This window comes from Somniosus microcephalus, chromosome 8 (genome assembly GCF_052327205.1).
Source record: "Somniosus microcephalus isolate GS21.2 chromosome 8, FLI_Smic_1.0, whole genome shotgun sequence".
Taxonomy (NCBI): domain Eukaryota; kingdom Metazoa; phylum Chordata; class Chondrichthyes; order Squaliformes; family Somniosidae; genus Somniosus; species Somniosus microcephalus.
In genome coordinates this window covers 260,731,264-260,758,090 of record NC_140994.1, presented here as the reverse complement: position 1 = coordinate 260,758,090, position 26,827 = coordinate 260,731,264, and the positions used below count along the sequence as shown (strand labels likewise).

The window sequence follows — 26,827 nt, the reverse complement described above, 5'->3', positions numbered from 1 at the left end:
TTCCCTGCCTAAACCTCTCTGCCTCACTACCTCACTCTCCTCCTTTAAGACGCTCCTTAAAACCTACCTCTTTGACCAAGCTTTTGGTCACCTGCCCTAATTTATCCTTATGTGGCTCGGTGTCAATTTTTTGTGTGTCTTCTAATACTCCTGTGCAGCGCCTTGGGACGTTTTACTATGTTAAAGGTTCTATATAAATGCAAGTTGTTGTTGTTGTAATTATTTCAGTTTGGTGTACAAAATTTATGAGGGGCATAGATAGGGTAGATAGAAAGGAACTTTCCCCTTAGTAGAGGGGTCAATAACCAGGGGGCATAGTTTCAAGGTAAGGGGCAGGAGGTTTAGAGGGGATTTGAGGAAAAACTTTTTCACCCAGAGGGTGGTTGGAATCTGGAACTCACTGCCTGGAAGGGTGGTAGAGGCAGGAACCCTCACAACATTCAAGAAGCATTTAGATGAGCACTTGAAACGCCATAGCATACAAGGCTACGGACCAAGTGCTGGAAAATGGGATTAGAATAGACAGGGCTTGATGGCTGGCGCAGACACGATGGGCCGAAGGGCCTCTTTCTGTGCTGTATAACTCTATGGGGGAAAAATTCAGTTGTTTGCGCCTCCCGTTAGCGCCTTAAGAGGGCGCTAATGGGGCGCAAAGCAACTAGCGCCCGGGCGCGGCGATGTTTGCGCCGCTCGCGAAATTAACTAGACATTTTGCGGCGGCGCTAAACACTACCGCCACGATCTCCTGCGCCGGCAGATCATGACATCAGTCGAGTGCGCAACGCCCCGTTAGCGCCCCGGACCAGATATTGAGTGGCACCCCCTGCCTTACCGCCTGCCACTAACAACGACAGGTTGAGGGGAGCGTTTTGCAGTCAGAAAGGGACTAGGGGAGCGCTATTTAAAGGCGACCGCTTCCTGCCTTTTTTTGTTGGTGACATTTTTGCACCACACATTCTGAGAGAGAGAGAGAGGCTTCTGGAGAGATTCAACGCTGTGTGAAGGAGTTTTGAGTACTGAGCAGCACTTTGCAGGTTCATTTTGATTTGCCCTTCCTTGCTTCACCAGCGCTCTGAGGTAGCGCCTCACTCCTCGGCCTTTGCACCTTAAGACAGGTGTGAAGCACCTGATTTAGTGCTCCAATCACCTCCAGGGGCGATAAAAGCCAAGTTTGCCATCTGAGGCGATAATTAGCGACAGGCACTAAACTTTGCGCACGGCCGATAATGGCACCCCAAAAGGGGCGATACTGAATTTTTCCCCCTGAATGTGTTGCCGGCTGGTGTGGTGGATGCTGACTCTCTGAACGCCTTCAAGAGGGAGCTGCACCGGTTCTCGGCTGCGGCAGAGATCGCATCGTGTAGACTGTATATGGATTAACAGATAACGTACGCATGGTCAGTGTGATCTCCTGCGCTGGTTTTGATCATATGAGAGTATCGGAGAGGAACTTTCCAGATTTCCCCACCCCCCCTTTTTTGTCTCTCTCAGGAGATCACATGACTGTGGGAGGTGAATAGGAAGTTTCTAGTCATTGTGCTCCAGGCATCATGGCCGGAATTTTCCGGGGTCTGTGTGGGCGCGATCGGAGGCGGGTCGGGTGGGAAAGTTGAAATATCTTGGAGCGGGTCAGGAACCTGCCACCAACCCGCCCCCACGCGCCTTTCCCTCAGGCGCGTCTGTCAGCGTGGCAGCGACCCGACCGGCAGAGGCGGGTGACCCAATTTAAAAGATTATTAGCTTGTTCTCAGACCCTTAAGAGTCTTTTTAACCTTAACTTTCCAATTTCACTGGATGCCCATGGGACTCAAGCTGCTCGGGGACCATGTCTGTCAACTTGAGGCGGGAGTTGAGTGGCCATTGATCCAGCTGATTAGGCGACAGCATGAAATGTAATATAAAAGCTCCCACCGGACAGCTGATCACTTTCCTCAGACAGAAGCTGTTGCTGACTGCATTCCCAGCACAGACTGAGCTTTCTGCAGGCTGCAAGTCTTTCCAGCAAAATCCCCATCCTGTGCCATCTCATTGGAAGAACCTCTCTCGCCATTGACAGAATGCTTCTGTCATCTGTACTTCACCTGCTATGTATTCCATCAACATGGGTTCCATTTATACTGTCTCACCTTGGTCCTCAGAATCGAACCACGATCAGCCCCAACACCAGCAGCACCAGGCACACCAGCAGCACCAACAACAACACCAACCTTCTCCGCAATCTCCTCATGTTGCACAGGACAGAGGGCATCAACACCCGAGCACATTGCTGCCTCTTTAAAGATCCCGGTTCAAAACGCGTCATGGATGGCGTTAGCAGACCCGCACCATTTAATTGGGCTGGGTAACACGCAGGGTGAGCTTAATAGGCCCTATTGATGTAAAGTTGTTCTGTGCAACGGGATGGAGCGAGCAATGCGGTCGCGATCGCCATGGCCACCGCACCAGACCCGCCCAGGTAGGGAAAATTCTGGCCCATGAGTGTGGGATAGGCTTGACGGATCACTTGGTCTTTTCCTTCTCATCATTTTCTATTGTTCAAATGTTAGTACATTACAGGGAGAATGTGTGAGGGGATTTGTACATTACAGGGAGAATGTGTGAGAGATTTGTACATTACAGGGAGAATGTGTGAGGGGTTTGTACATTACAAGGGGGGCACGGTGGCATAGTGGTTAGCACTGTTGCCTCACAGCGCCAGGGACCCGGGTTCAAATCTGGCCTCGGGCGACTGTCTGTGTGGAGTTTGCACATTCTCCCTGTGTCTGCGTGGGTTTCCTCCGGGTGCTCCGGTTTCCTCCCACAGTCCAAAGATGTGCAGGTTAGGTTGATTTGGCTATGATAAATTGACCCTTAGTGTTAGGGGATTAAATACGTGGGGTTACGGGGATAGGGTGGGATATGTGTCGGTGCAGGCTCGATGGGCCGAAATGGCCTCTATCTGCACTGTAGATTCTGTGATTCTGTGATTACGGGGAGAATGTGCGAGAGATTTGTACATTACAGGGAGAATGTGTGAGGGGTTTGTACATTACAGGGAGAATGTCCGAGGGATTTGTACATTACAGGGAGAATGTGTGAGGGGTTTGTACATTACAGGGAGAATGTCCGAGGGATTTGTACATTACAGGGAGAATGTCCGAGGGATTTGTACATTACAGCGAGAATGTGTGAGGGGTTTGTACATTACAGGGAGAATGTGTGAGGGGTTTGTATATTACAGGGAGAATGTCCGAGGGATTTGTACATTACAGCGAGAATGTGTGAGGGGTTTGTACATTACAGGGCGAATGTCCGAGGGATTTGTACATTACAGGGAGAATGTCCGAGGGATTTGTACATTACAGCGAGAATGTGTGAGGGGTTTGTATATTACAGGGAGAATGTCCGAGGGATTTGTACATTACAGCGAGAATGTGTGAGGGGTTTGTACATTACAGGGAGAATGTCCGAGGGATTTGTACATTACAGGGAGAATGTCCGAGGGATTTGTACATTACAGGGAGAATGTCCGAGGGATTTGTACATTACAGGGAGAATGTCCGAGGGATTTGTACATTATAGGGAGAATGTGTGAGGGGTTTGTACATTACAGCGAGAATGTGTGAGGGGTTTGTACATTACAGGGAGAATGTCCGAGGGATTTGTACATTACAGCGAGAATGTGTGAGGGGTTTGTATATTACAGGGAGAATGTCCGAGGGATTTGTACATTACAGCGAGAATGTGTGAGGGGTTTGTACATTACAGGGCGAATGTCCGAGGGATTTGTACATTACAGGGAGAATGTGTGAGGGGTTTGTACATTACAGGGAGAATGTGTGAGGGGTTTGTACATTACAGGGAGAATGTGTGAGGGGTTTATACATTACAGGGAGAATGTGTGAGGGGTTTGTACATTACAGGGAGAATGTCCGAGGGATTTGTACATTACAGGGAGAATGTCCGAGGGATTTGTACATTACAGGGAGAATGTCCGAGGGATTTGTACATTACAGGGAGAATGTGTGAGGGGTTTGTACATTACAGGGAGAATGTGTGAGGGGTTTGTACATTACAGGGAGAATGTCTGAGGGATTTATACATTAACGCTGTTTACAATCTATATTAATGACTTGGATGAAGGGACTGAATGTAACATAACCAAATTTGCTGATGATACAAAGGTAGGTGGGAAAGCAAGTTGTGAAGAGGACACAAATAATCTGCGAAGAGATATAGAGAGGTTAAGTGAGTGGGCAAAAATTTGGCAGATGGAGTATAATGTGGGAAAATGTGAGGTTATCCACTTTGGTAGGAAAAATAAAAAAGCAAATTATTATTTAAATGGAGAGAGACTACAGAATGCTGTGGTACAGAGGGATCTGGGTGTCCTCGTACATGAAACACAAAGTTAGCATGCAGGTACAGCAAGTAATTAGGATGGCAAATGGAATGTTGGCCTTTATTGCAAGAGGAATGGAGTATAAAAGTAGGGAAGTCTTGCTACAACTGCACAGAGCGCTGGTGAGACCGCACCTGGAGTACTGCGTACAGTTTTGGTCTCCTTATTTAAGCAGGGATATACTTGCACTGGAGGCAGTTCAGAGAATGTTCACACGGTTGATTCCTGAGATGAAGGGGTTGCCTTATGAGGAAAGGTTGAGCAGGTTGAGCCTATACTCATTGGAGTTTAGAAGAATGAGAGGTGATCTTATTGAAATATATAAGATTCTGAGAGGTTTGACAGGGTAGATACTGAAAGGATGTTTCCCCTCATGGAGGAATCTAGAACTAGGGGTCATAGTTTCAGAATAAGGGGTCGCCCATTTAAAACAGAAATGAGGAGGAATTTCTTCTCTCCGAGGGTGGTGAATCTTTGGAATTCTCTTCCCCAGAGAGCTGTGGAGGCTGGGTCATTGAATATATTTAAGGTGTGATGCAGTATCAACAACACCAAAGACTACGAGTTGAACTTATACGAAGTAGGCTTTTATTGACTAAGAACTGGAGCATGCCTCTGCTAGTGGATCCATCCTAAGAGCTCCCGGGGGAAGGGTGGTGAGTCACCTTTATACCCGGGCTTAGGGGTGGAGCCAGGGGCGGAGACATGCCCGGACCTGTACAGAGTTAACAGTGGTTTACCACATTCACCCCTCGTTTAAAAAGGAGTCCGGCGGGGTGAAGTGTTTCAAAAGTTTGTATACAAAAGTCTCTCCGGGGGTCTTGTCTGCCGTAATGATCTTCGTGGTGCAGGTTGTGGTGGTTCTTTGCCCGCGGCCGCTTCTCGCGTGGGGCGGAGCACTGGCGTGTCGTCCTCTCGGGGTAGGGATGGCACCGGCATGTCGTCAGTTCATGGTAGACACCCCGGTGGTGCGTCATGGGTAGTGGTGGTGGGTGGAGGTAGTGGATGGTGATCGATGGTGTTTCGGGTGGTACCTGAGGGTGCGAGGTCTCGAATTGAGACTGTGTCCTACCGCCCATCAGGATATGCCACGTAGGCGTACTGTGGGTTGGCGTGGAGGAGGTGAACCTTTTCGACCAGGGGGTCCGTCTTATGGCTCCTCACGTGTTTCCTGAGCAGGACGGGTCCCGGAGACGTCAGCCATGGCGGTAGTGATGTCCCCGAGGTGGATTTCCTGGGGAAGACGAACATCTTCTCGTGAGGGGTGGTGTTTGTGGCAGTACAGAGCAGTGATCGTATGGAGTGGAGCGCATCGGGGAGGACATCTTGCCAGCGGGAGATTGGGAGGCCCTTGGATTTTAGGGCGAGCATGGCGGTCTTCCACACCGTTGCGTTCTCCCTCTCTACCTGTCCGTTACCCCGGGGGTTGTAGCTGGTAGTCCTGCTCGTGGCTATGCCCTTCTTGAGCAGGTACTGGCGCAGCTCGTCGCTCATGAACGACGAGCCCCTGTCACTGTGGATGTAATTGGGGAAGCCAAATATGGCGAACAGGTCGTTGAGGCACCTGATGACTGTGGCGCTGGTCATGTCCGGGCAGGGGATGGTGAAGGGGAAACGGGAGTACTCGTCAATAATATTGAGGAAGTACGTGTTGCGGTCAGAGGAGGGAAGGGGCCCCTTGAAATCGACGCTGAGACGTTCGAAGGGGCAGGTGGCTTTAATCAGGTGTGCCCTGTCTGGCCTATAAAAATGCGGTTTGCATTTGGCGCAGACCTGGCAGTTCCTGGTCATGGTCCTGACCTCCTCGATGGAGTAAGGCAGGTTGCGAGCTTTAATAAAATGGAAGAACCTGGTGACCCCCGGGTGGCAGAGATCATTGTGGAGGGTCCGTAGCCTATCGACTTGTGCGTTGGCACATGTCCCATGGGATAGGGCATCTGGGGGCTCATTAAGTTTCCCGGGCCGGTATAAGATATCGTAGTTGTAGGTGGATAACTCGATCCTCCACCGCAATATCTTATCATTTTTGATTTTCCCCCTTTGTCTGTTGTTAAACATAAATGCTACTGACCGTTGGTCAGTGAGCAGGGTGAAACGTTTACCGGCCAGGTAATGCCTCCAGTGCCGTACAGCCTCCACTATCGCCTGGGCCTCCTTCTCGACTGAGGAGTGTCGAATTTCGGGGCCCTGGAGGGTCCGTGAAAAGAAGGCCACGGGTCTCCCCGCCTGGTTAAGGGTTGCGGCTAGGGCGAAGTCGGACGTATCGCTCTCCACTTGGAAAGGGATGGACTCATCCACTGCGTGCATTGTGGCCTTCGCAATGTCCTCTTTTATGAGGGTGAAGGCCGCACGGGCCTCTGCCATCAGGGGGAAGGAGGTTGACTTGATGAGGGGCCGGGCTTTGTCCGCATAGTTGGGCACCCACTGGGCGTAGTAAGAGAAGAACCCTAGGCATCTCTTCAGGGCTTTTAGGCAGTGGGGGAGGGGTAGTTCCAGGAGGGGGCTCATTCGGTCGGGGTTGGGGCTGATGACTCCGTTTTCCACCACGCAGCCAAGAATAGCGAGGCGCGTGGTGCGGAACATACATTTTTCTCTGTTGTATGTCAGATTCAGCCGTTGGGCCGTACGGAGGAATTTTTCTAGGTTGGCGTCGTGGTCATGCCGGTCATAGCCGCAGATGGTGACGTTGTCTAGATAGGGGAAGGTGGCCTGCAGCGCGTTCTGGTCAACCATCCGGTCCATCTTCTTTGGAAGACCGAGACCCCGTTGGTGACGCCGAAGGGGACTCGGAGGAAGTGGTAGAGGCGACCGTCGGCCTCGAAGGCCATGTACTGGCGGTCCTCAGGCCTGATGGGGAGCTGGTGGTATGCCGACTTCAGATCAATCGTCGAGAATACCCGGTATTGTGCTATCTGGTTGACCATGTCAGATATGCGGGGAAGTGGGTATGCATCTAATTGCGCGTATCGATTGATCGTCTGGCTGTAATCAATAACCAGGCGCTGTTTTTCGCCGGTCTTCACTACCACCACTTGGGCTCGCCATGGGCTGGTGCTGCCCTCGATAATCCCTTCCCTCAGGAGTTTTTCTACTTCTGATTTAATAAAGCTCCTATCCCCGGCACTCTGTACCGCCTGCTTTTAGTAGCAATTGGCTTGCAGTCTTTGGCGAGGTTAGCGAACAACGGGGGGGGGTTTGACCTACAGGGTGGACAGGCTGCATACTTTGCGCGGCGCCTCGTTTAAATTCTGCCGGCTGCAGACTGTAAGTGGGGGCAGGGGCCCGCCATATGCCATCGTGACGCTCTCTAGATGGCACTGGAAGTCTAATCCTAGCAGTACGGGAGCGCAGAGCTGTGGCAGGACGAGGAATTTAAAATCTCTGTACTCCACGCCGTTCACTGTCAGAGTCGCTACACAATAGCTGCTGACGTCCGCCGTATGGGACTTTGAGGCCATAAAGACCTGGTGGCATGTGGACATAACCGATAGGGAGTAGCATCGCACCGTGTTGGGGTGGATGAAGCTCTCCGTGCTTCCGCAGACGAAAAGGCAATTTGTGGCATGGCCATTTACCTTTACGTTCATCATGGACCTGGCTAGTTGATGGGGCCTAGATTGGTCCAGGGTGATGGAGGCCATCGTCGAGGTCGGTGGGTCGCTGTAGTATTCGCCCGCGCCGGGGGCCTGGTCTTGAAATGGTGTCCAAGATGGCGGCTCCCCCGCGGCTGGTGGTGCCCAAAATGGCGGCCCGCACGGCTCACACGTGGTTGGTGGGGTCCAAAATGGCGGCCTGCATGGTTCACACGCGGCGCTGCTGGAATTGGGGGTTGATTTCGCCCTGCACACTCTCGCGTAGTGGCCTTTCTTGCCGCATTTGGAGCAGGTTGCGTCCTTTGCTGGGCATTGCTGTCTGGGGTGCTTGGCCTGGCCGCAGAAGTAGCATTTCTGGCCTCTGGTCATTGCAGCTGTAGTTGGGCTGCTGGCGGCTTGTGGCCTTACCGGGTCCCAAGATGGCTGCTCCCGTGACATCCACGTGGCCATCCGGTCAGGGGGGTAGGCGTCCATGTTCTGGAGGGCCATGTCTAATGAGTTAGCGAGGGCCACCGTCTTCTGCAGGTCGAGCCCCCTCTGTTCCAGCAGCCTCTGCCGCGTATAGTTGGACCTGATGCCGGCTACGTAGGTGTCTCGGATCAGGTCTTCCGTGCATTCCTTGGCCGTCACCGCTTTGCAATTACAGGCCCGGCCGAGGACTCTCAGTGCCAGTAAATATTCGGCGCCCGATTCCCTGGGGCGCTGTTTTCGGGTAGCCAGGAGGTGTCTGGCGTAGACCTCGTTAACAGGCCTCACGTATTGTTCCTTTAGCGTCGCGATGGCGGGCGCGTAAGTTGTGGCGTCTCGGATGATCGAGTAGACTCGGTGGCTCACCCGTGAGTTCAAGACAAGCCGTTTTGCGTCATCTGTAGTGACGGTAGTGCTGGAGGCCTCCAGGAAGGCTTCGAAACAGCTCAGCCAGTGTTCAAAGTTATTGGCTGCATCTGCTGCTTGAGGATCCAGGTCTAAACGTTCTGGCTTCAAGATTTGCTCCATGTCGAAAATTTAGTCAATAAAATTGATGCACTATCAACAACACCAAAGACTACGAGTTGAACTTATACGAAGTAGGCTTTTATTGACTAAGAACTGGAGCATGCCTCTGCTAGTGGATCCATCCTAAGAGCTCCCGGGGGAAGGGTGGTGAGTCACCTTTATACCCAGGCTTAGGGGTGGAGCCAGGGGTGGAGACATGCCCGGACCTGTACAGAGTTAACAGTGGTTTACCACAAGGTGGAGATAGACAGATTTTTGAACGATAAGGGAGTCGAGGGTTATGGGGAGCAGGCAGGGAAGTGGAGTTGAGGCCAAGATCAGATCAGCCATGATCTTATTGAATGGCGGAGCTGGTTCGAGGGTCCGAATGGCCTACTCCTGCTCCTAATTCTTATGTTCTTATAAAGTGAGAATATGTGAGAGATTTGTACATTACAGTGAGAGTGTGTGAAGGATTTATACAATGCAGTGATCATTTCTACAACCACATTACAATGCTAATGTGTCGGTGTCATAAGACATGAGTAAGGATCCTCCTAGTTCCTTGTGGTTTATTATGTGCAAAGACTCATTAATAAATCTGATTTGTTTTCAATAGTTCTTGAACCATTTCTCACATTAATTGCATGTTCTGTGGCTGGATTAACTAATCTTCTGACCTATAAGTGGCTCAGTAGTTGTTTATGAAACATCAAAAGATCTTTACTGCAGCTGTAATGTGATTGCCTGCTATTTATTCTGTACACCTAACAAAATATCATTCATAGGAATTGCATTCTTCAAATGTGATTTCATTGGCAATTCACTAATTTCAAAAGAAAGCAGGATTTTGATCAATTTTTGATTAAATAGGGAAGCCATGCTCTTGTGAACTAATTGATTGCATGCAGTCCAAATGATATATTAGCTGCAGGTAGATATTACTGAAAGCTTGGCATTGCTTAACACGTTCCACAATTTGCTTTGAAGAACTCCACAATGGTTCAATAAAGAGAACAATACTTGATCAATAGAGGCTACATAACGACAGTATACATTACAGTGAGAACGTGTGTGAGGGATTTGTACATTACAGTGAGAATATGTGTGAGGGATTTGTACATTACAGGGAGAATGTGTGTGAGGGATTTGTACATTACAGGGAGAATGTCCGAGGGATTTGTACATTACAAGGAGAATGTGTGAGAGATTTGTACATTACAGGGAGAATGTGTGAGAGATTTATATATTAAAGTGAGAATATGTGAGAGGTTTGTACATTACAGTGAGAATATGTGTGAGGGATTTGTACATTACAGGGAGAATGTCCGAGGGATTTGTACATTACAGGGAGAATGTGTGAGAGATTTGTACATTACAGGGAGAATGTGTGAGAGATTTATATATTAAAGTGAGAATATGTGAGAGGTTTGTACATTACAGCGAGGCTACATAATTAATTGCGTGCAAAGTTCTTTGGGATGTCCAGGGAGGTGTGAAAGAAAGACAGCAAAGACTTGTATTTATATAACACCTTTCATGATCTCAGAATGTCCCAAAGTGCTTTACAGCCAATGCAGCACTTTTGAAGTGTAGTCACTGTTGTAATATGGGAAAATGCAGCAGCCAATTTGTGCACAGCAAGCTCCCACAAAGATCAATGTGATAATGACTAGATTATCTGTTTTGAAGTGATGTTGGTTGAGGTATAAATATTGGCCAGGACACCGGGGAGAAATTCCCTGCTCTTCTTTGAATAATGCCATGCGATCAATTACACCTGGGCCTCGGTTTAACTTCTTATCGGAAAGACAGCACCTCCAACAGTGCAGCACTCCCTCAGTACTCTACTGGGAGCGTCAGCCTTGATTATGTGCTCAAACCTCTGGAGTAGGACTGTTAAGCAGTCAACCTGCTTTCTTGTCTGGTTCACAACAACACAATTTGAGTAAACACGAGACTTTGTAGTGGAGTATACGGAACAGACTTTATTGATACACAGTAAAGGTGATCAGTCTTTGACTGTATAGAGAGTGGATATTCGGTTTCTGTGTCTTTCGAGCACACTCTGAGATACTGCTGAAAACCATGCTCCTTTATACAACATATATTTTGACTACATCAAAGGAAAATGTCAAAATGACATACCTATTTCCCAAATCATTTGAAAACAGACTATCTATGCAAACAGTTTGCAATTGCATACCTCAGAACCACTTCCCTTAAACAAGACTTCCTTTACCTACTGTTATCTTTAACAAGTGGACTCGCTACCCCGGATTCATTACCCTAAAACTAAACCACTCATGGGTGACCTCATTACTAACACTTATTCCCTTACTCAAGCACATTACATTTCAGAAAACAAACAATTCCTTCTCCTCACAACACTTCAAAGTCATCATGGAATCATAGAAATTTACGGCACAGAAGGAGGCCATTCGGCACATCATGCCTGTGCCTGTGTCTGTTTATGTCGGAAAGCATGGAAAGCCTGTTGCTTTAGGATACAAAGAAGTTCAACTGTTAAACTTTTAACTCCCCAAGATATTCAACATACATCCCTCCAGATGTCCAGCAGGGACTTGAACCCACGGGCCTAGAAATTCTTCTCGGGCAGTGGCACAGACCATGCGGTATTGGGTTGGCTGCCCATTATATGTAGCGCCTGATATTCAGTTCCATTGCCTGCAATAGACGCTGCATATAACGGGCAGCGGATCCGACTGCGCCCGTTTTGTGCAACCACCCAAGACAAATTTCTCGGCCACAATTTTCTGACTCAAAAGCAAGAGTGCTACCATTTGAGCCATGGCTGACACCCTTGTCTTGCTTCTCCTGCTGATGATCTACATTCACAAAAGGGGCAGAATGTACAATATCCCGTACAGCTGGTCACCGTGGATGAGGTTAAGCACGGTTTACATTCCTGAAAAAGATTCTCATATGTCACCGACACGTCTGACCATTCCGTGCTTTTGTTTGTTTGCATTCCTGATACAGCTGCCCTCTATGTTACACCAGAGAATGCTAGAAACACTCAGCAGGTCAGGCAGCATCGAGGAGAGAGAAACAGAGTCAATGTTTTGAGTCAGAACGAAAGGTCCCCGACTCGAAACGTTGACTCTGTTTCTCTCTCCACAGATGCTGCCTGACCTGCTGAGTGTTTCCAGCATTTTCTGTTGTTATTTCAGATTTCCAGCATCCGCAGTATTTTGCTAATCTATGTTACACCACTGTTAGCTGTAGCTCAGTTGGTAGCCTCTGAGTCAGAAGGTTATGGATTCCCGCCCTACTCCAGAGACTTGAGCACAAAAATCTAGGTTAACAGTTCAGTGCAGTGCTGAGGGAGCGCCGCACTGCTGGAGATGCCGTCTTTCAGATGAGATGTTAAACCGAGGCCCCGTCTGCTCTCGCAGGTGGATGTAAAAGATCCCATGGCACTACTTTGAAGAAGAGCAGGGGAGTTCTTCCCCGGTGTCCTGGCCAACATTCACCCCTCAATCAACATCACTAAAACAGATTAGCTGGCCATTATCACATTGCTGTTTGTGGGAGCTTGCTGTACACAAATTGGCTGCTGCGGTTCCTACATTACAACAATGACTACACTTCAAAATAGTACTCCATTGGCTGTGAAGCGCTTTGGGACGTCCGGTGGTCGTGAAAGGCGCTACATAAATGCAAGTCTTTTTTTATTGACAGCACAGTGTATTACTGATTCACAGGATTAAAGACAGATCCTTTCATCCAAACGCATTTAATCTGATGTAGATTTTTGTTTACAGTGATTAGAGTTTAATGTTCGTATTACACATGTTCAGAGGGGCCGGAAAGCATAACTAAGGATATACTTCTAATTCCTAAATCATTATGCAGAATATAATATTTCCCTGAGACTGCACTGGTACATCGAACTGCCACGAACAGCAATATGAAAGTACTTTAATCAGCGGACGGACAGGCTAAAGCTGGTAATATCTAACTTCAAGGCCAAATCCAAGATTTAAAATAAAACACTGATCACGTGGTGTATTTTAATCGGAGTGTACAATTACCGAATACCATCTGCTAACATTGGAAAGCACTCGTAAGTACAGCTGAAAACAATCCCGGGCCATGTTGTAATACTGCTGGTTGGAACATGCTTCTGATTAAAGCGATAGTTTGAGGATTACAGTCGGGGTTTTCCGTGACTGGCGCTGTCATTCAGCACCACTGGCTCTTTCCTGGCTTGGTGGCCAGAAGCTAGCCACGAATAAAATAGACGCCAATGGGTTGCATTTAAAGACAGCAATAGATTCGCACCCGGGAGAGTGACGGGGATTCCGGGCTTCTATCTGTACCGAGAGGTTATCAGTAGGTCAGGACTATCAAAGCAATATCTTCCTGCACAGGTACATATCACAGGGTCTGAGGGGGCACAGATAAAGTTCTAACCCTGGGGCAATGGTCGGGACGCCTACAATAGACCACAACAGCAATTAGTGCATTGTATAAAGTTCATGGTTACAACAGATTTATCCTTCGATTATTTATTTGAATGAATTAAAAGAGTTTTTATATTGCATATTGGTATGTGTACGATTGCTAAACACTAACTCAGATTGGGAGTTTATCCTGCGGTTCATTTATAATCGATAGGCTGGGTCGGAAATTGGTGGATAAACCTCTTTGGAAAATGGACTTTTAATGCTTTGAGAGCAGATCGGGTTATTTCATAAACTTTACGGTTTCAGCTGTATGAGATAAATCGTTCTTTCCTACAGATGAATGTTGAAGATGTAAAGTTGGTCTGATTTAAAAAAAAAAATCGCAATGGAAATCGGACAAGTAATGCGGCGATGTTAATTGTTTAAATTTTACAGGACAGTTGCTCTGTGGATGGATGGGCCAGATTGCCCATTGAATAATTGAATCATTCATAGAATCAGAGAATGGTTACAGCACAGTAGGAGGCCTTTCGGCCCGTCCAGCCCGTGCCGGCTCTTTGCAAGAGCACTGCAGTTAGTCCCACTGCCCCACCCTTTCCTGGTAGCCCTGCATTTTTTCCCCTTCAGGTACTTATCCAGCTCCCTTTGAAAGCCACGATTGAGTCTGCCTCCACCACCCTTTCAGGCAGTGCATTCCAGGTCCTAACCACTCGCAGCGTAAAAAATTATTTCCTCATGTCCTTTGGATCTTCTGCCAATCACCTTAAATCTGTGTCCTCTGGTTCTCGACCCTTCCGCCAATGGGAACAGTTTCTCTCTACTCTGTCCAGACCCCTCATGATTTTGAACACCTCAATCAAATCTCCTCTCAACCTTCTCTGCTCCAAGGACAACAGCCCCAACTTCTCCAGTCTATCCACTTAACTGAAGTCCCTCATTTCTGGAACCATTCTCGTAAATCTTTTCTGCACCCTCTCTAAAGCCTTCACATCCTTCCTAAAGGGCGATGATCAGAATTGGACACAATACTCCAGTTGTGGTCGAACCAGTGTTTTATAAAGGTTCATCATAACTTCCTTGCTTTGGTACTCTATCCTTGCTTTTGTACTCTATTCAGAGCAGGTTCCAGATTCCAACCTTCCCTGTGTTCAGTTAGCTGAGCTGGGGGCGATGCAATTACCCCCGTGTTGGAGAGGGGGACATTGGCCAGGATTCCTGCTCCTTACGACTAGCCAGTGACCCCTGGAGGAATGTCTGTGTACTTGGACATCAGCTCAAAGACAGGACTAGGCTCAACTATGAAAGTAGAATGAAAGATCTTGGCCTAGAAATTCAGATGGGCGCGCCAGCCGTTAGTGCCTTAGGAGGAGTAGATCTCGAGCGCTAGGCGCTTAGCGCCCGGGCGCAGCGCGATCTGCGCCTTGCCCCAACTTCAGTACACATTTAGCGCCGGCGCAAAGTCTTAGCGCGCGCCCTGCTGCGCGCGCAGATCATGACGTCATTTACTAGTGCAACGCCCTTTGTGCGCCCCGAACCGGAACTTCACTCACGCCGCCCCATTGTGCGCCGGGCGGCCCGAACGACTGTGAAGTGGAACGGTACACAGCCGAGGCGGGCCGCGGGGAGCGCTAATTAAAGGGCACTTACCCTGCACTATAAAGGGCAGCCATTTTGCAGCATTCACTCTTGTGCAACGGTTTTTTGGAGAGAGACCAAGGAGGAGAGCTTACTGGTTTGGACCAACCCTAGGACAGGTATTTTTGGCTCAGGCCAGAGCTTAGCAATTATCTTTGCCTTCATTGAGAGCTCATTGTTTCCCAGCATATAATGGGGGCTGCATTGGGTGCCAATGCTGACTTTCAGCCTTATGCCAGAAGGGCTTACAGATGCCGTGAGAGAGTGGCAGCCCTGGCTAGATGCAGAGGGGGCAACAGGCGTCACCAACTGAGGCCTTACCCACCCAGGGTATACCGCCAGCAGTCCTCCTATCTGACCATGTCTGCCGCGATGTGTGTAAGGAGGCTGCGATTCAGAAGGGAGGTGGTTGCAGACATCTGCCAGCTGCTTCAGAGACATCTGCAGCCACAGCTGATGCGCAGGACGTCTCTGTCGGTGGCAGTGAAGGTGACGGTGGCTCTCAACTTCTATGCCACCGGCTCCTTCCAATCCGCTGCTGGGGACATCGCTAACATCTCCCAGTTCGCCGTGCATTGCTGCATCCGCCAGGTGACCGAAGCCCTTTTCACAAGGAGACATCAATTCATCTCCTTCCCCATGACCCTGGACAAGCAGCAGCAGCGTGCAGTGGGATTTTCAAGAATAGCGGGCTTCCCCATGGTGCAGGGCGCCATTGACTGCACGCATGTGGCTTTGCGGGCACCTCTGGAGCATGCCGAGGATCACCGCAACCGGAAGGGCTACCATTCCCTCAATGTACAGCTGGTGTGTGACCACAGGCAGCGCATCCTAGCTGTCAATGCCCGCTTTCCAGGCAGCAGCCACGATGCCTTTATCCTGCGACAGACAACTGTGGCTGACATGTTCCAGGCACAGCCTCCCCCAAGAGGATGGCTTATCGGGGACAAAGGCTATCCTTTGTGTACCTGGCTCATGACCCCGCTCCGCGCGCCCACGACCCCTGCTGAAGAGGCATACAATGAGAGCCATCAAGCAACTAGGAACATCATAGAACAAACAATCGGCATCCTCAAGCAACGGTTCTGCTGTCTCGATCGCTCTGGGGGAGCCCTCCAGTATTCGCAGGACCGAGTCTCCCAATTCGTCGTCGTTTGCTGCATGCTGCACAACCTGGCTATCCGCAGGACTCAGGCACTGCCACCTCACGTTGGACCCCCACCTCAGGAGGAGGAGCAGGAGGAGCATGAGGAGGAGGAGGACGAGGAGTACCAGCCCAGGAGGGAGGCACAAGGTCCAAGGGCCGCCCGTTGGCGGCTTATTGAACATCACTTCTAGGCCCCCTGTCAGGGAATGGCTTGTGCCAATGAAAGAACATGATTGCAGCCGCTCCGCAAGCCCTCAGCCGGTTAAGGCAACAAACACTTCAAAGATCAAACATGGACAATGTTAATAAATAAAATGCTTTATTGTACAAACTCAGGGCCCCTCCCACATGAAAACCAAAAACAGACGAAACCCCCAAAAAACACTCAAACACATTACTCGCTCCCACAACCTGGAGAGGATTAACAAAACAGTGCAACTAAAATTGCCGTCATCCTCGGCCTTCGTAAAAAACAAACATCACATCCTCGGCCTTCAAAAAACAAACATCCAATTCTCGGCCTCATAAAACAAACACAACTGGCCACACATTCGACTTTTTGGCCCGCTAGGTCGATGCCTTGGCCATCTTTGTGTGGCCCCTGCCTGCCCTGCTGCTCCTCCTCAAAGTAAGGCCATTGGCTGCTGCAAGGCTGGGGGCAGGCTCCAGAGGGGCACATGTCGTCACGGCAGATGCCCTTGGGGGTCGGCCTAGTCGTGGCCTGGCCGTCGAGTGGGCAGCTGTTGAATGCTGCAGCTGTGGCTGGCCAGCATCAGTCGCTGCAGCAGCTCCTGGCAGCTCCACTGGGGGAGTGGCAGTGGTGGCTGGAGGAATGGGGGCAAGCTGGTGGATGGCAGGCGCTCGCTGGTCGCCTGAGACACTGGCACTCGCCCGGGCCAGCACTGCAGCATGCGCACCAATCTGCCGAGGGACAGACCGCTGTGCTGCTGCAGCGCGCCGGGTGCCCTGGCAATGCCTGGCTGACACAGCGAGTGTGGCAGCAGTGAGTGCCCGTGTTGACCTGTTCAGTGACCGCATCAGAGCACCCAGTGACTGCACGGCACCACTGATCACCTGGCCACTCGCTGCCTGAGCTGCCCCGAATTCCGCCCGACTGGTGGCCTGCGAGGCCCCGACGTCGGTGACACTCTGAGAGAGGGACTCGATGGCCTCAGGCAACCGTGCCACTACCCCCATGATCTCCGTGTGCCGGCGCTCTGAGTCCGCGGACAAGTCCTCGAGGCGTTCCATCTCCTCGGCGAAGACCATCTCCGGACTGGAGGCCGGACTCTCCCTCTGGGGAGAAGGCCGCCGAGCTGGCCGACCCTTCCTGCGTTGCTGGAGGCCACTGGGCCCAGCAATTGGACTCCCCTCCGACCCTTCCCCCCTCTGGGGAGAAGGCCGCTGACCTGGCACCCCCCTCCCACGTTTCTGCAGGCCGCAGGTCCCATGAGCTCCCCTCCCCTCTGACACTTCCGCGACGCTCCCCTCCAGGGAAGACGTGTCCCCTACATTGGCATGGGTTGCCACGGCTGAGGGTTCCCCTGATGGGCCACCTTCCTCTTGCTCCTCCTCCTCCTCCTCCTCTGAGGGGCTGTCACTGGCAAGTTCAGGGACCTCCTCCTCACCATCTGAAACCAGGAAGGCACAAGAGTAGCTTTAGAGTGAGGAGAGGCCATCAGCGAGGGATGCATGAGTGGTGGCATTCAGCGCATTGGTCGGACAGTGGCAAAGGATGTAGATCTGATGCGCAAGTGGGACGAGAGATGTCCAAACGTGGATGTCCTTACCATTGGTGCCCAGAACAGGGTCGGCATCTCCACATGCAACAGGGCCAATCACCCGGGCACCCATGATGTGCTCCACGCGATGTTGAAGCTCGGTGAGCGGCTGGATCTGGGGTCGGCCTCCCCCGGTCGCAGTCCGGCTCTTCTGATTATTAGCCAGCTTGGCCTGCAAGAGAAAGGACGGCCTCTAAGTACAGTGTGTCGCCCTGATCTTGTGTGCACTGCCTCCCATGGTGGAATAGCCTGGCCAGTGTGTCGCCCTGATCTTGTGAGCACTGCCTCCCATGGTGGAATAGCCTGGCCAGTGAGTCGCCCTGATCTTGTGTGCACTGCCTCCCATGGTGGAATAGCCTGGCCAGTGTGTTGCCCTGATCTTGTGTGCACTGCCTCCCATGGTGGAATAGCCTGGCCAGTGTGTCGCCCTGATCTTGTGTGCACTGCCTCCCATGGTGGAATAGCCTGGCCAGTGTGTCGCCCTGATCTTGTGTGCACTGCCTCCCATGGTGGAATAGCCTGTCCAGTGTGTTGCCCTGATCTTGTGTGCACTGCCTACCATGGTGGAATAGCTTGGCCAGTGTGTTAAGTGCAGAATGTGCAATTGATGTTCATGCCTGTCCCATAGCTGCTGGATGAGGGCTGGCCATTAGGGCTTTCAGGTCCCTTTGCCCATAATGTGAGGTGCACATGCAAGGATGAGGAGGTCACTGGAAAGGGTACTCACCCTGACAATCCGCGTGAGGTCATTAAGCTTTTTGCGGCATTGGACACCGGTCCTGGGGACCTCGCTGTTGTCTGACACCTTGCTGGTGACATGCTTCCAGGCTCTCCGGTAGGCGCGGAGCGGCGCCCTCCTGCCATTGTCCGGGTACAAAATATGGCGCCTCTTCTCCACACCACCAACCAGCACACTCAGATCAAGCTCTGAGAAGCGCTGCGCTCGTTCACGGGCCCTCTGCATGGCTTCAGGCGCTATTTGGGTCCAGCAGCAGTGTTCAGGCCTAGCTGGAGGGCTCCACTATCCAGGGCGTGGCAGCAGACAAAGTCGACCCTTCCCCCTTAAGAGCTGGCCGGCGCCAGGGTGTCTGCTGTCAATCACGAGATGGCCGCACCTGCGCTGCGCCCGGCCTGGGCGCTCTCACTCAGCACCTCCGACTTAGCGCCTAAAGAGAGGCATCCAGCACCAGTTTTAGCGCTCGAGCAAACTCTTAGGGCGAAGCTCATGAATATCGCAGAAGTGGCCTCGATTTGGCGGCGGGCGCAAACTTTAGCGGCCGCCCGACTTTAACGCCCCAAAAGTGGCTACAATGAATTTCTAGGCCCTTGAATTTATATAGCGCCTGCCATGACCTCAGGATGTCCCAATGCACCTTACAGCCAATGAAGTACTTTTGAAGTGTAATCACTGTTGCAATGTAGGAAATACAGGTGCCAATTTGTAAATAGCAAGCTCCCACAAACAGCAATGTGTTCATGACTAGATAATCTGTTTCAGTGATGTTGGTTGAGGGATAAATATTGGAGCCGGGACACTGGGGAGAACTCCCCTGCTCTTCTTCGAAAATAATGTCACAGGATGTTTTGATGACCTGAGATGGCAGATGGGGTCTCAGCTTAACATTTCATGCGACAGCACCTCCAATAGTGCAGCATTCCCTGGAGTGTCAGCCTACATATTGTGCTCAGCTCTCTGGAGTGAGACTTAAACCCACACCCTCAGAGGTGAGAGTGCCATCACTGAGCCACAGCTGATGCTGTTGTCAGCTGTGGCTCATTTGATAGCACGTCTTGCCTCTGAGTCAGTTGGTTGTGGGTTCAAGTCCCACACCAGAGACTTGAGCACAAAAATTCTAGGCTGACACTCCCAGTGCAGTACTGAGGGAGTGCTGCACTGTCAGAGGTACTGTCTTTTGGATGAGGCATTAAACTTGGCTGCAGTGTTGCCTACATTACAACAGCGACTACATTTCAAAAGTACTTAATTGGCTGTAAAGCACTATGGGATGTCCTACATAGAAACATAGAAGATAGGAGCAGGAGTAGGCCATTCGGCCCATCGAGCCCACTCTGCCATTTAATGAGATCATAGCTGATCATCCAAATTCAGACCCTGCCCCTGCTTTCTCCCCATATCCCTTGATCCCTTTAGCCTCAAGAAATATATCCAACTCCTTCTTGAATATATTTAATGAATTGGCCTCTGCTGCCTTCTGTGGTAGAGAATTCCACAGGTTCACCACTCTCTGGGTGAAAAAATTCCTCCTCATCTCAGTCCTAAATAGCTTGCCCCTTATCCTTAGACTGTGACCCCTGGTTCTGGACTCCCCTGTCATCGGGAACATCCTTCCTGCATCTAGTCCTGAGTTCCTGACGGTCCTGAGGTCGTGAAAGGCGCTATAGAAATGCAAGTCTTCCTTTTACTCTGTCTACACTTACACATCAATATTGGCCACTTCGGTGAGGTAATAGCGGTTGACCAGTGCCTATAAACTGCTTTTGAGCGACGGGTCACTGTCTTCAGGGGATGAGACTACATGAAGGTTCTGGTGGAGAGACTAGAGAGACTGGAGAAGCTGGGATTGTTCTTCTTAGAGCAGAGAAGTTCAACGGGAGATTTAATAGAGGTGTCTAGAATTATGAAGGGTGTTCATAGAGTAGATAGGGAAAGACTGTTTCCATTGACAGGAGGGTCGGTAACCAGAGAACACAGATTTAAGATAATTGGCAAAAGAACCAGAGAGGAGATGAGGAGATTTTTTTTACACCGTGAGTTGTTATGATTAGCAATGCACTGCCTGAAAGGGCAGTGGAAGCAGCTTCAATAGTAACTTTTAAAAGGGAATTAGATATAAACTTGAAAAGGAAAAAATTGCATGGCTATGTGGAAAGAGCAGGGGAGTGGGACTAATTGGATCGCTCTTTCAAAGAGTCCTTCAGATAAGAAATTAAACCGAGGCCCCATCTATGCTCTCTCAGGTGGACGTAAAAGATCCCATGGCAGTATTCCGAAGAAGAGCGGGGGGGGGGGGGGGTTTCTCCCTGGTGTGCACAAATTGGCTGCCGTGTTTCCTACATTACAACAATGACTACACTTCAAAAAGTACTCCATTGGCTGTAAAGCGCTTTGGAACATCTGGTGCTTGTGAAAGGCGCTATAGAAATGTAAGTCTTTTTTTCTATCACTACACCTGGAATTACATTGTTCTGTATTACTACACATGTAATTTACTTGCATGGCAGTTTCGAAATTGAGAAACCTAGATGAATGACAAAGGCCCACAGTGCAGGACAGCACCAAGCTTGTAAGAAAGACTTACATTTCTATAGCGCCTTTCATAACCTAAAGATGTTCCATAGTGGTTTGCATAAGAACATAAAAAATAGGAGCAGTAGTAGGCCATTCGGCCCTTCAAGCCTGCTCCGCCATTCAATAAGATCATGGCTGATCATCTACCTCAACTCCACCTTCTCGCATTTTCCCCATACCCCTTGGTTCAGCCAATTCAGCCAAGTACTTTTGAAATGTAGTCACTGCTCGCAGCCAATTCACACACAGCAAGCTCCCACTGACAGCAATGGATAATGACAATCTGTTTTAAGGTAAAATAAAAACAGAAAATGCTGGAGAAAGTCAGCAGGTCAGGCAGCATCTGTGAAGAGAGAAACAGAGTTAACGTTTCAGGTCAATGACCTTTCGTCAGAACGGAGTTATCCTGAGACAGTGCCCTCTAGTTCTAGACTCTCCAGCCAGGGGGAAACAGCCTCTCAGTCAATCCTCCTCAGGATCTTATATGTTTCAATGAGATCGCCTCTCATTCTTCTAAACTCCAGAGAGTATAGGCCCATTCTACACAATCTCTCATCATAGGACAACCCTCTCATCCCAGGAATCAAGTTACTAGGAAAAAAGACTAGTCAAAACAAGAATGAGCTATTAGCTGGCGTCAAATTTGGACTTCGTGTTTGCAACTAAGAAAAAATGTGTTCCATTTTATTATAAATGACTTACATAATAATCGTGACTGTACTTTAATCATATGTGAACCGATTTGGGACATTGCTGAGACGTGCTAAGCCCCTGTATAAATGCAAGCCTAAGAACATCATTTCAGATTTGTGCTTTCCGAAGTTCCATTGTAAAATGGTGCAGGTAGTTCTCCAGGGCACCAGAAGCTGGCGGACAATAGGGACCGTCTGCTTCGTAGGCAACCCACCAACAACAATCCTTTTGAAGGAGCCCGGAGCGCTGGCGCGAGTTCCTCGATGGCGCTGTTCCTCCAATGAGGTGCTGAAATGCAAGCCGGGGAGCCGGTACTATCCCCCCCTTCCTCTCCTCTCCTCCTCTCCCTCCCTCCTCCTCTCCCCCCCCCCTCCTCCTTTCCCTGATCCACATTAAACACAAGCACAAAAGCAGAGAGCGAGCAGCGCTCTGATCATCCCCAGGCTGTTCCAACACATCGGACGGGGCAGCCCAGAGAGATGTGTGGCATCTGGGCTGGGTCGCACCGGAGTGTGAACTCACAATGTGGGAACACCGACGTCTTTCGTTGGGCTTATCTGCGGTTCTACTTCAAGACGTGAAAAAACTTTTATATATCTATATATAAATATATAAAAAAATAAATTTGAGCCCAGCTTCTCGATCCACTACCGGATATTTAGACGGATAAAGACGGGGCGATTCGCAGTGCTATGGCGAATTCGGACAAGGGCCGCACAGTGAGGGGGTCAGTGATATTTTTATTAAGGTTGTGGAGCTTTGTGGATTTTGCCGGCGGACAGATCCGCTACTCGGTTCCCGAAGAGCTGAAACACGGGGCTTTTGTTGGGAATATCGCGGACGATTTGGGCTTAAACGTGGCCGAACTGTCCGCCCGCCGGTTCCGGATCGTTTCCAGCGCCCGCCAGCAGTACCTGGAGGTAAATTTGGAAAACGGGATATTGTTTGTGAATGAAAAAATCGACCGGGAGCAACTCTGCGGGCTGAACCCCACCTGTTTCCTCAACCTGGAAGTTGTGATTGAGAACCCGCTGGAGCTGTACCAGGCTGAAATCGAGATTGTGGATGTGAACGACAACTCGCCGAGGTTTCCCAACAGTCAGGTCAAGTTGGAAATCACCGAGTCGGCGGCACCGGGTGCCCGGTTCCCGCTGGAAAGCGCACAGGATCCGGACGTGGGGACCAATTCTCTCCGCACCTACCGGCTCACCCCGAACGAGCACTTTCTGCTGGAGGTGCAGACCCGGAGTGAGCGCAGCAAATTCCCCGAGCTGGTGTTGGAGAAACCCCTGGACCGGGAGCAGCAGGCGCTCCACCGGCTGCTGCTGACGGCGGTGGACGGAGGGGTGCCGGAGAAATCCGGGACCGTTCGCATCACGGTCGGCGTGCTGGACGCCAATGACAACCTGCCGGTCTTCGACCGGACCGTCTACACCGTCCGACTGCCGGAGAACGCGGCCGGCGGGACTCTGGTCATCCGCCTCAACGCCACGGATGTGGATGAAGGTACCAATGGCCGAATAGTCTACTCGTTCAGCAGCCACGCACACGAGAGGGTGCGCGAACTGTTCACGGTGGATGCCCAGACCGGCGAGGTGAGGGTGAAAGGGGTGCTGGATTACGAGGAGGTCCCGCTCCATGAGATCTTCGTCCAGGCCAGGGACATGGGACCCAATGCAGTGGCCGCTCACTGCAATGTCCTGGTGGAGATCCTGGATGTGAACGACAACTCGCCGGAGGTGCTGCTCACCTCCTTGTCCACCCCGGTGCCCGAGGACGCCCCGCCGGGCACGGTGATCGCTCTGATCAGCGTGACGGACCGCGACACCGGGGCTAACGGCAGGGTCCACTGCCGGATCTCCGGGAGCCTCCCGTTCAAACTGCTGCCTTCCTTCAAGAAATATTACACCCTGGTCACCGACGGCCGGCTGGACCGGGAGACGGTCTCGGAGTACAACATCACGGTGGCGGCCAGGGACAGCGGCTCGCCTCCGCTGTCCAGCAACAAGACCATCACCGTCAGGGTCTCCGATGTCAACGACAACGCGCCCCGGTTTACCAGACCTTCTTACACCGTGTATGTGACGGAAAATAACGCCCCGGGCGCCTCCATCTGTTCGTTGAGCGCCGTGGACCCAGATTCCAACCAGAATTCCTATCTCTTCTACTCTATCCTGGAGAATCAGGTCCAGGGGATGTCCATCTCCACCTACGTGTCCATCAACTCCGACAATGGTAATCTCTACGCCTTGCGCTCCTTCGATTACGAGCAACTTAAGAACTTCCAGATCCAAATTCAGGTGCAGGACGCCGGGTTTACGCCGCTCAGCAGCAACGCCACCGTCCACGTCTTCATCGTGGATCAGAACGACAACGGCCCGGTCATCGTGTCGCCCTTGCCACGGAACGGCTCGGTGGCGGCGGAGACGGTGCCCCGGCGGGCGGAGGCCGGTTACCTGGCGGTCAAGGTGACGGCGGTGGACGCGGACGCCGGGCAGAACGCGCGGATCTCTTACCGGCTGCTCCGCGCCACCGACCGGGGGCTCTTCCACCTGGAGATCCACACGGGCGAGATCAGGATGGCCCGGCGCTTCGGGGGCAAGGACTCCCCCCAGCAGAGGCTGATCGTCCAGGCCAAAGACAGCGGGGTGCCACCGCTCTCCGCCACCGTCACCATCCTGCTAACGGCGGTGGATCACGCCCCCGTTACCAAACCCGAGCTGGCCAGTGAACCGGAGCTTCACTCCGATTTAACCCTGTACTTGATCATTTCCTTGGGCTCCATTTCATCCTTATTCCTAGTGGCCATCGTGGTCCTTGCCCTCATCAGGTGCCAGAGAGGCAGGATCCATGGGTACGGCTGCTCGCCCATACCTTGCTGCTCCAGCGACTCCAGCACCTGTCTAGCAAGGAGAAGGCGCTCGGGGGAGATGTTCCACAAGCCCGACCTCAACCTGCAGCTGGCCGCCGGTAACAAGGCGGCGCCGAGCGGCGGGGAGGCGGGCGGCTGCCGCCTGCCCTCGCAAGCCTACTGCTACAAGGTGTGCCTGACGCCGCAATCGACCAAGAGCGATTTCATGTTCCTCAAACCCTACACGCCCGCCGCGCCGCGGAATAACAACAGCGTGGATAGTGGCGGGGCCGGTCGGAATGGGCCGACGAGCAGCGCTGGGGCCAAAGTACCAAGTGAGGTGAGCCTCAATGTCCACCGGCTTGGAAGCGGAGTAACCCGCGCCTAATAGGGTTTTCTCGTTTCTGTAACTGTTTCCCATTTTATTTCATCCGCGCTCACAATTCATTAAAACCTCCTCATAAAGCCCACGGGGAGGGACTCGGAGTGCTGTCCTGTATATAGATAATCCAGCATAGGAGAAGGCTCTTCATAGAATCATAGAGATTTAACGGCACAGAAGGAGGCCATTCGGCCCATCGTGTCTGTGCCGGCCGAAATAAAAAGCTATCCAGCCTAATCCCACTTTCCAGCTCTTGGTCCGTAGCCCTGTAGGTTAGGACACTTCAGGGGCATAGCCAAGAACTTTTTTAATGTGTTGAGGGTCTCTGCCTCTACCACCCTTTCAGGCAGTGATTTCCAGACCCCTACCACCCTCTGGGTGAAATAAGTTCTCCTCAACTCCCCTCTAATCCTACTAATTACTTTAAATCTATGCCCCTGGTTAGTGACCTCTCTGCTAAGGGAAATAGGTCCTTCCTATCCACTCTATCTCGGCCACTCATAGTTTTATACACCTCAATCAAGTCTCCCCTCAGCCTCCTCTGTTCCAAAGAAAACAAACCCAGCCTCTCCAATTTTTCCTCATAGCTAAAATTCCCCAGCCCAGGCAACATCCTCGTAAATCTCCTCTGCACACTCTCTAGTGCAATCACATCTTTCCTGTAATGTGGTGACCAGAAATGGGGCTCTTCCGTACATCCTGCCTGTGCCGGTTCTTTGAAAGAGCTCTCCAATTAGTCCCACTCACCCCCTCTTTCCCCACAGCCCTGCAAATGTTCATTTCCCAGCATTTATCCAATTCCCTTTTAAAAGTTACTATTGAATCTGCTTCCACCTCTCTTTCAGGCAGCGCGTTCCAGATCACTGAATGTAAAAGGTATGATCAGTAAGTTCGCAAATGACACGAAAATTGGTGGGGTGGTAAATAGTGAGGCGGGAAGCCTCAGGCTACAGGACGATATAGACGGGTTGGTCAGACGGGCAGAACATTGGCAAATGGAATTTAACCCTGAAAAGTGTGAGGTGATGCATTTTGGACGGACTAACAAGGCGAGGGAATACACAATGAATGGTAAGACCCTAGGTAAGACAGAGGATCAGAGGGACCTTGGTGTGCATGTACATAGATCCCTGAAGGCAGCAGAACAGGTGGATAAGGTGGTTAAAAAGGCATATGGAATACTTGCCTTCATTAGCCGAGGCATAGAATATAAGAGCAGGGAGGTTATGATGGAGCTGTACAAAATGCTGGTAAGGCCACAGCTGGAGTACTGTGTGCAGTTCTGGTCGCCACACTATAGGAAGGATGTGATTGCATTGGAGAGGGTGCAGAGCAGATTTACCAGGATGTTACCTGGGCTGGAGCGCTTCAGCTATGAGGAGAGACTGGACAGGCTGGGGTTGTTTTCCTTGGAGCAGAGAAGGCTGAGGGGGGACCTGATTGAGGTGTACAAAATTATGAGGGGCATAGATAGGGTAGATAGAAAGGAACTTTTCCCCTTAGTAGTGGGGTCAATAACAAGGGGGCATAGATTCAAGGTAAGGGGCAGGAGGTTTAGAGGGGATTTGAGGAAAAACTTTTTCACCCAGAGGGTGGTTGGAATCTGGAACTCACTGCCTGAAAGGGTGGTAGAGGCAGGAACCCTC

At 50.9% G+C, this 26,827-nt stretch overlaps 1 pseudogene; it reads left to right on the top strand.

The window, feature by feature from the left end:
* The first annotated feature begins 22,409 nt into the window (after positions 1–22,409).
* LOC147114338 (protocadherin-10 pseudogene) lies at positions 22,410–25,187 on the top strand (annotated as a pseudogene).
* The last annotated feature ends 1,640 nt before the right edge of the window (positions 25,188–26,827 follow it).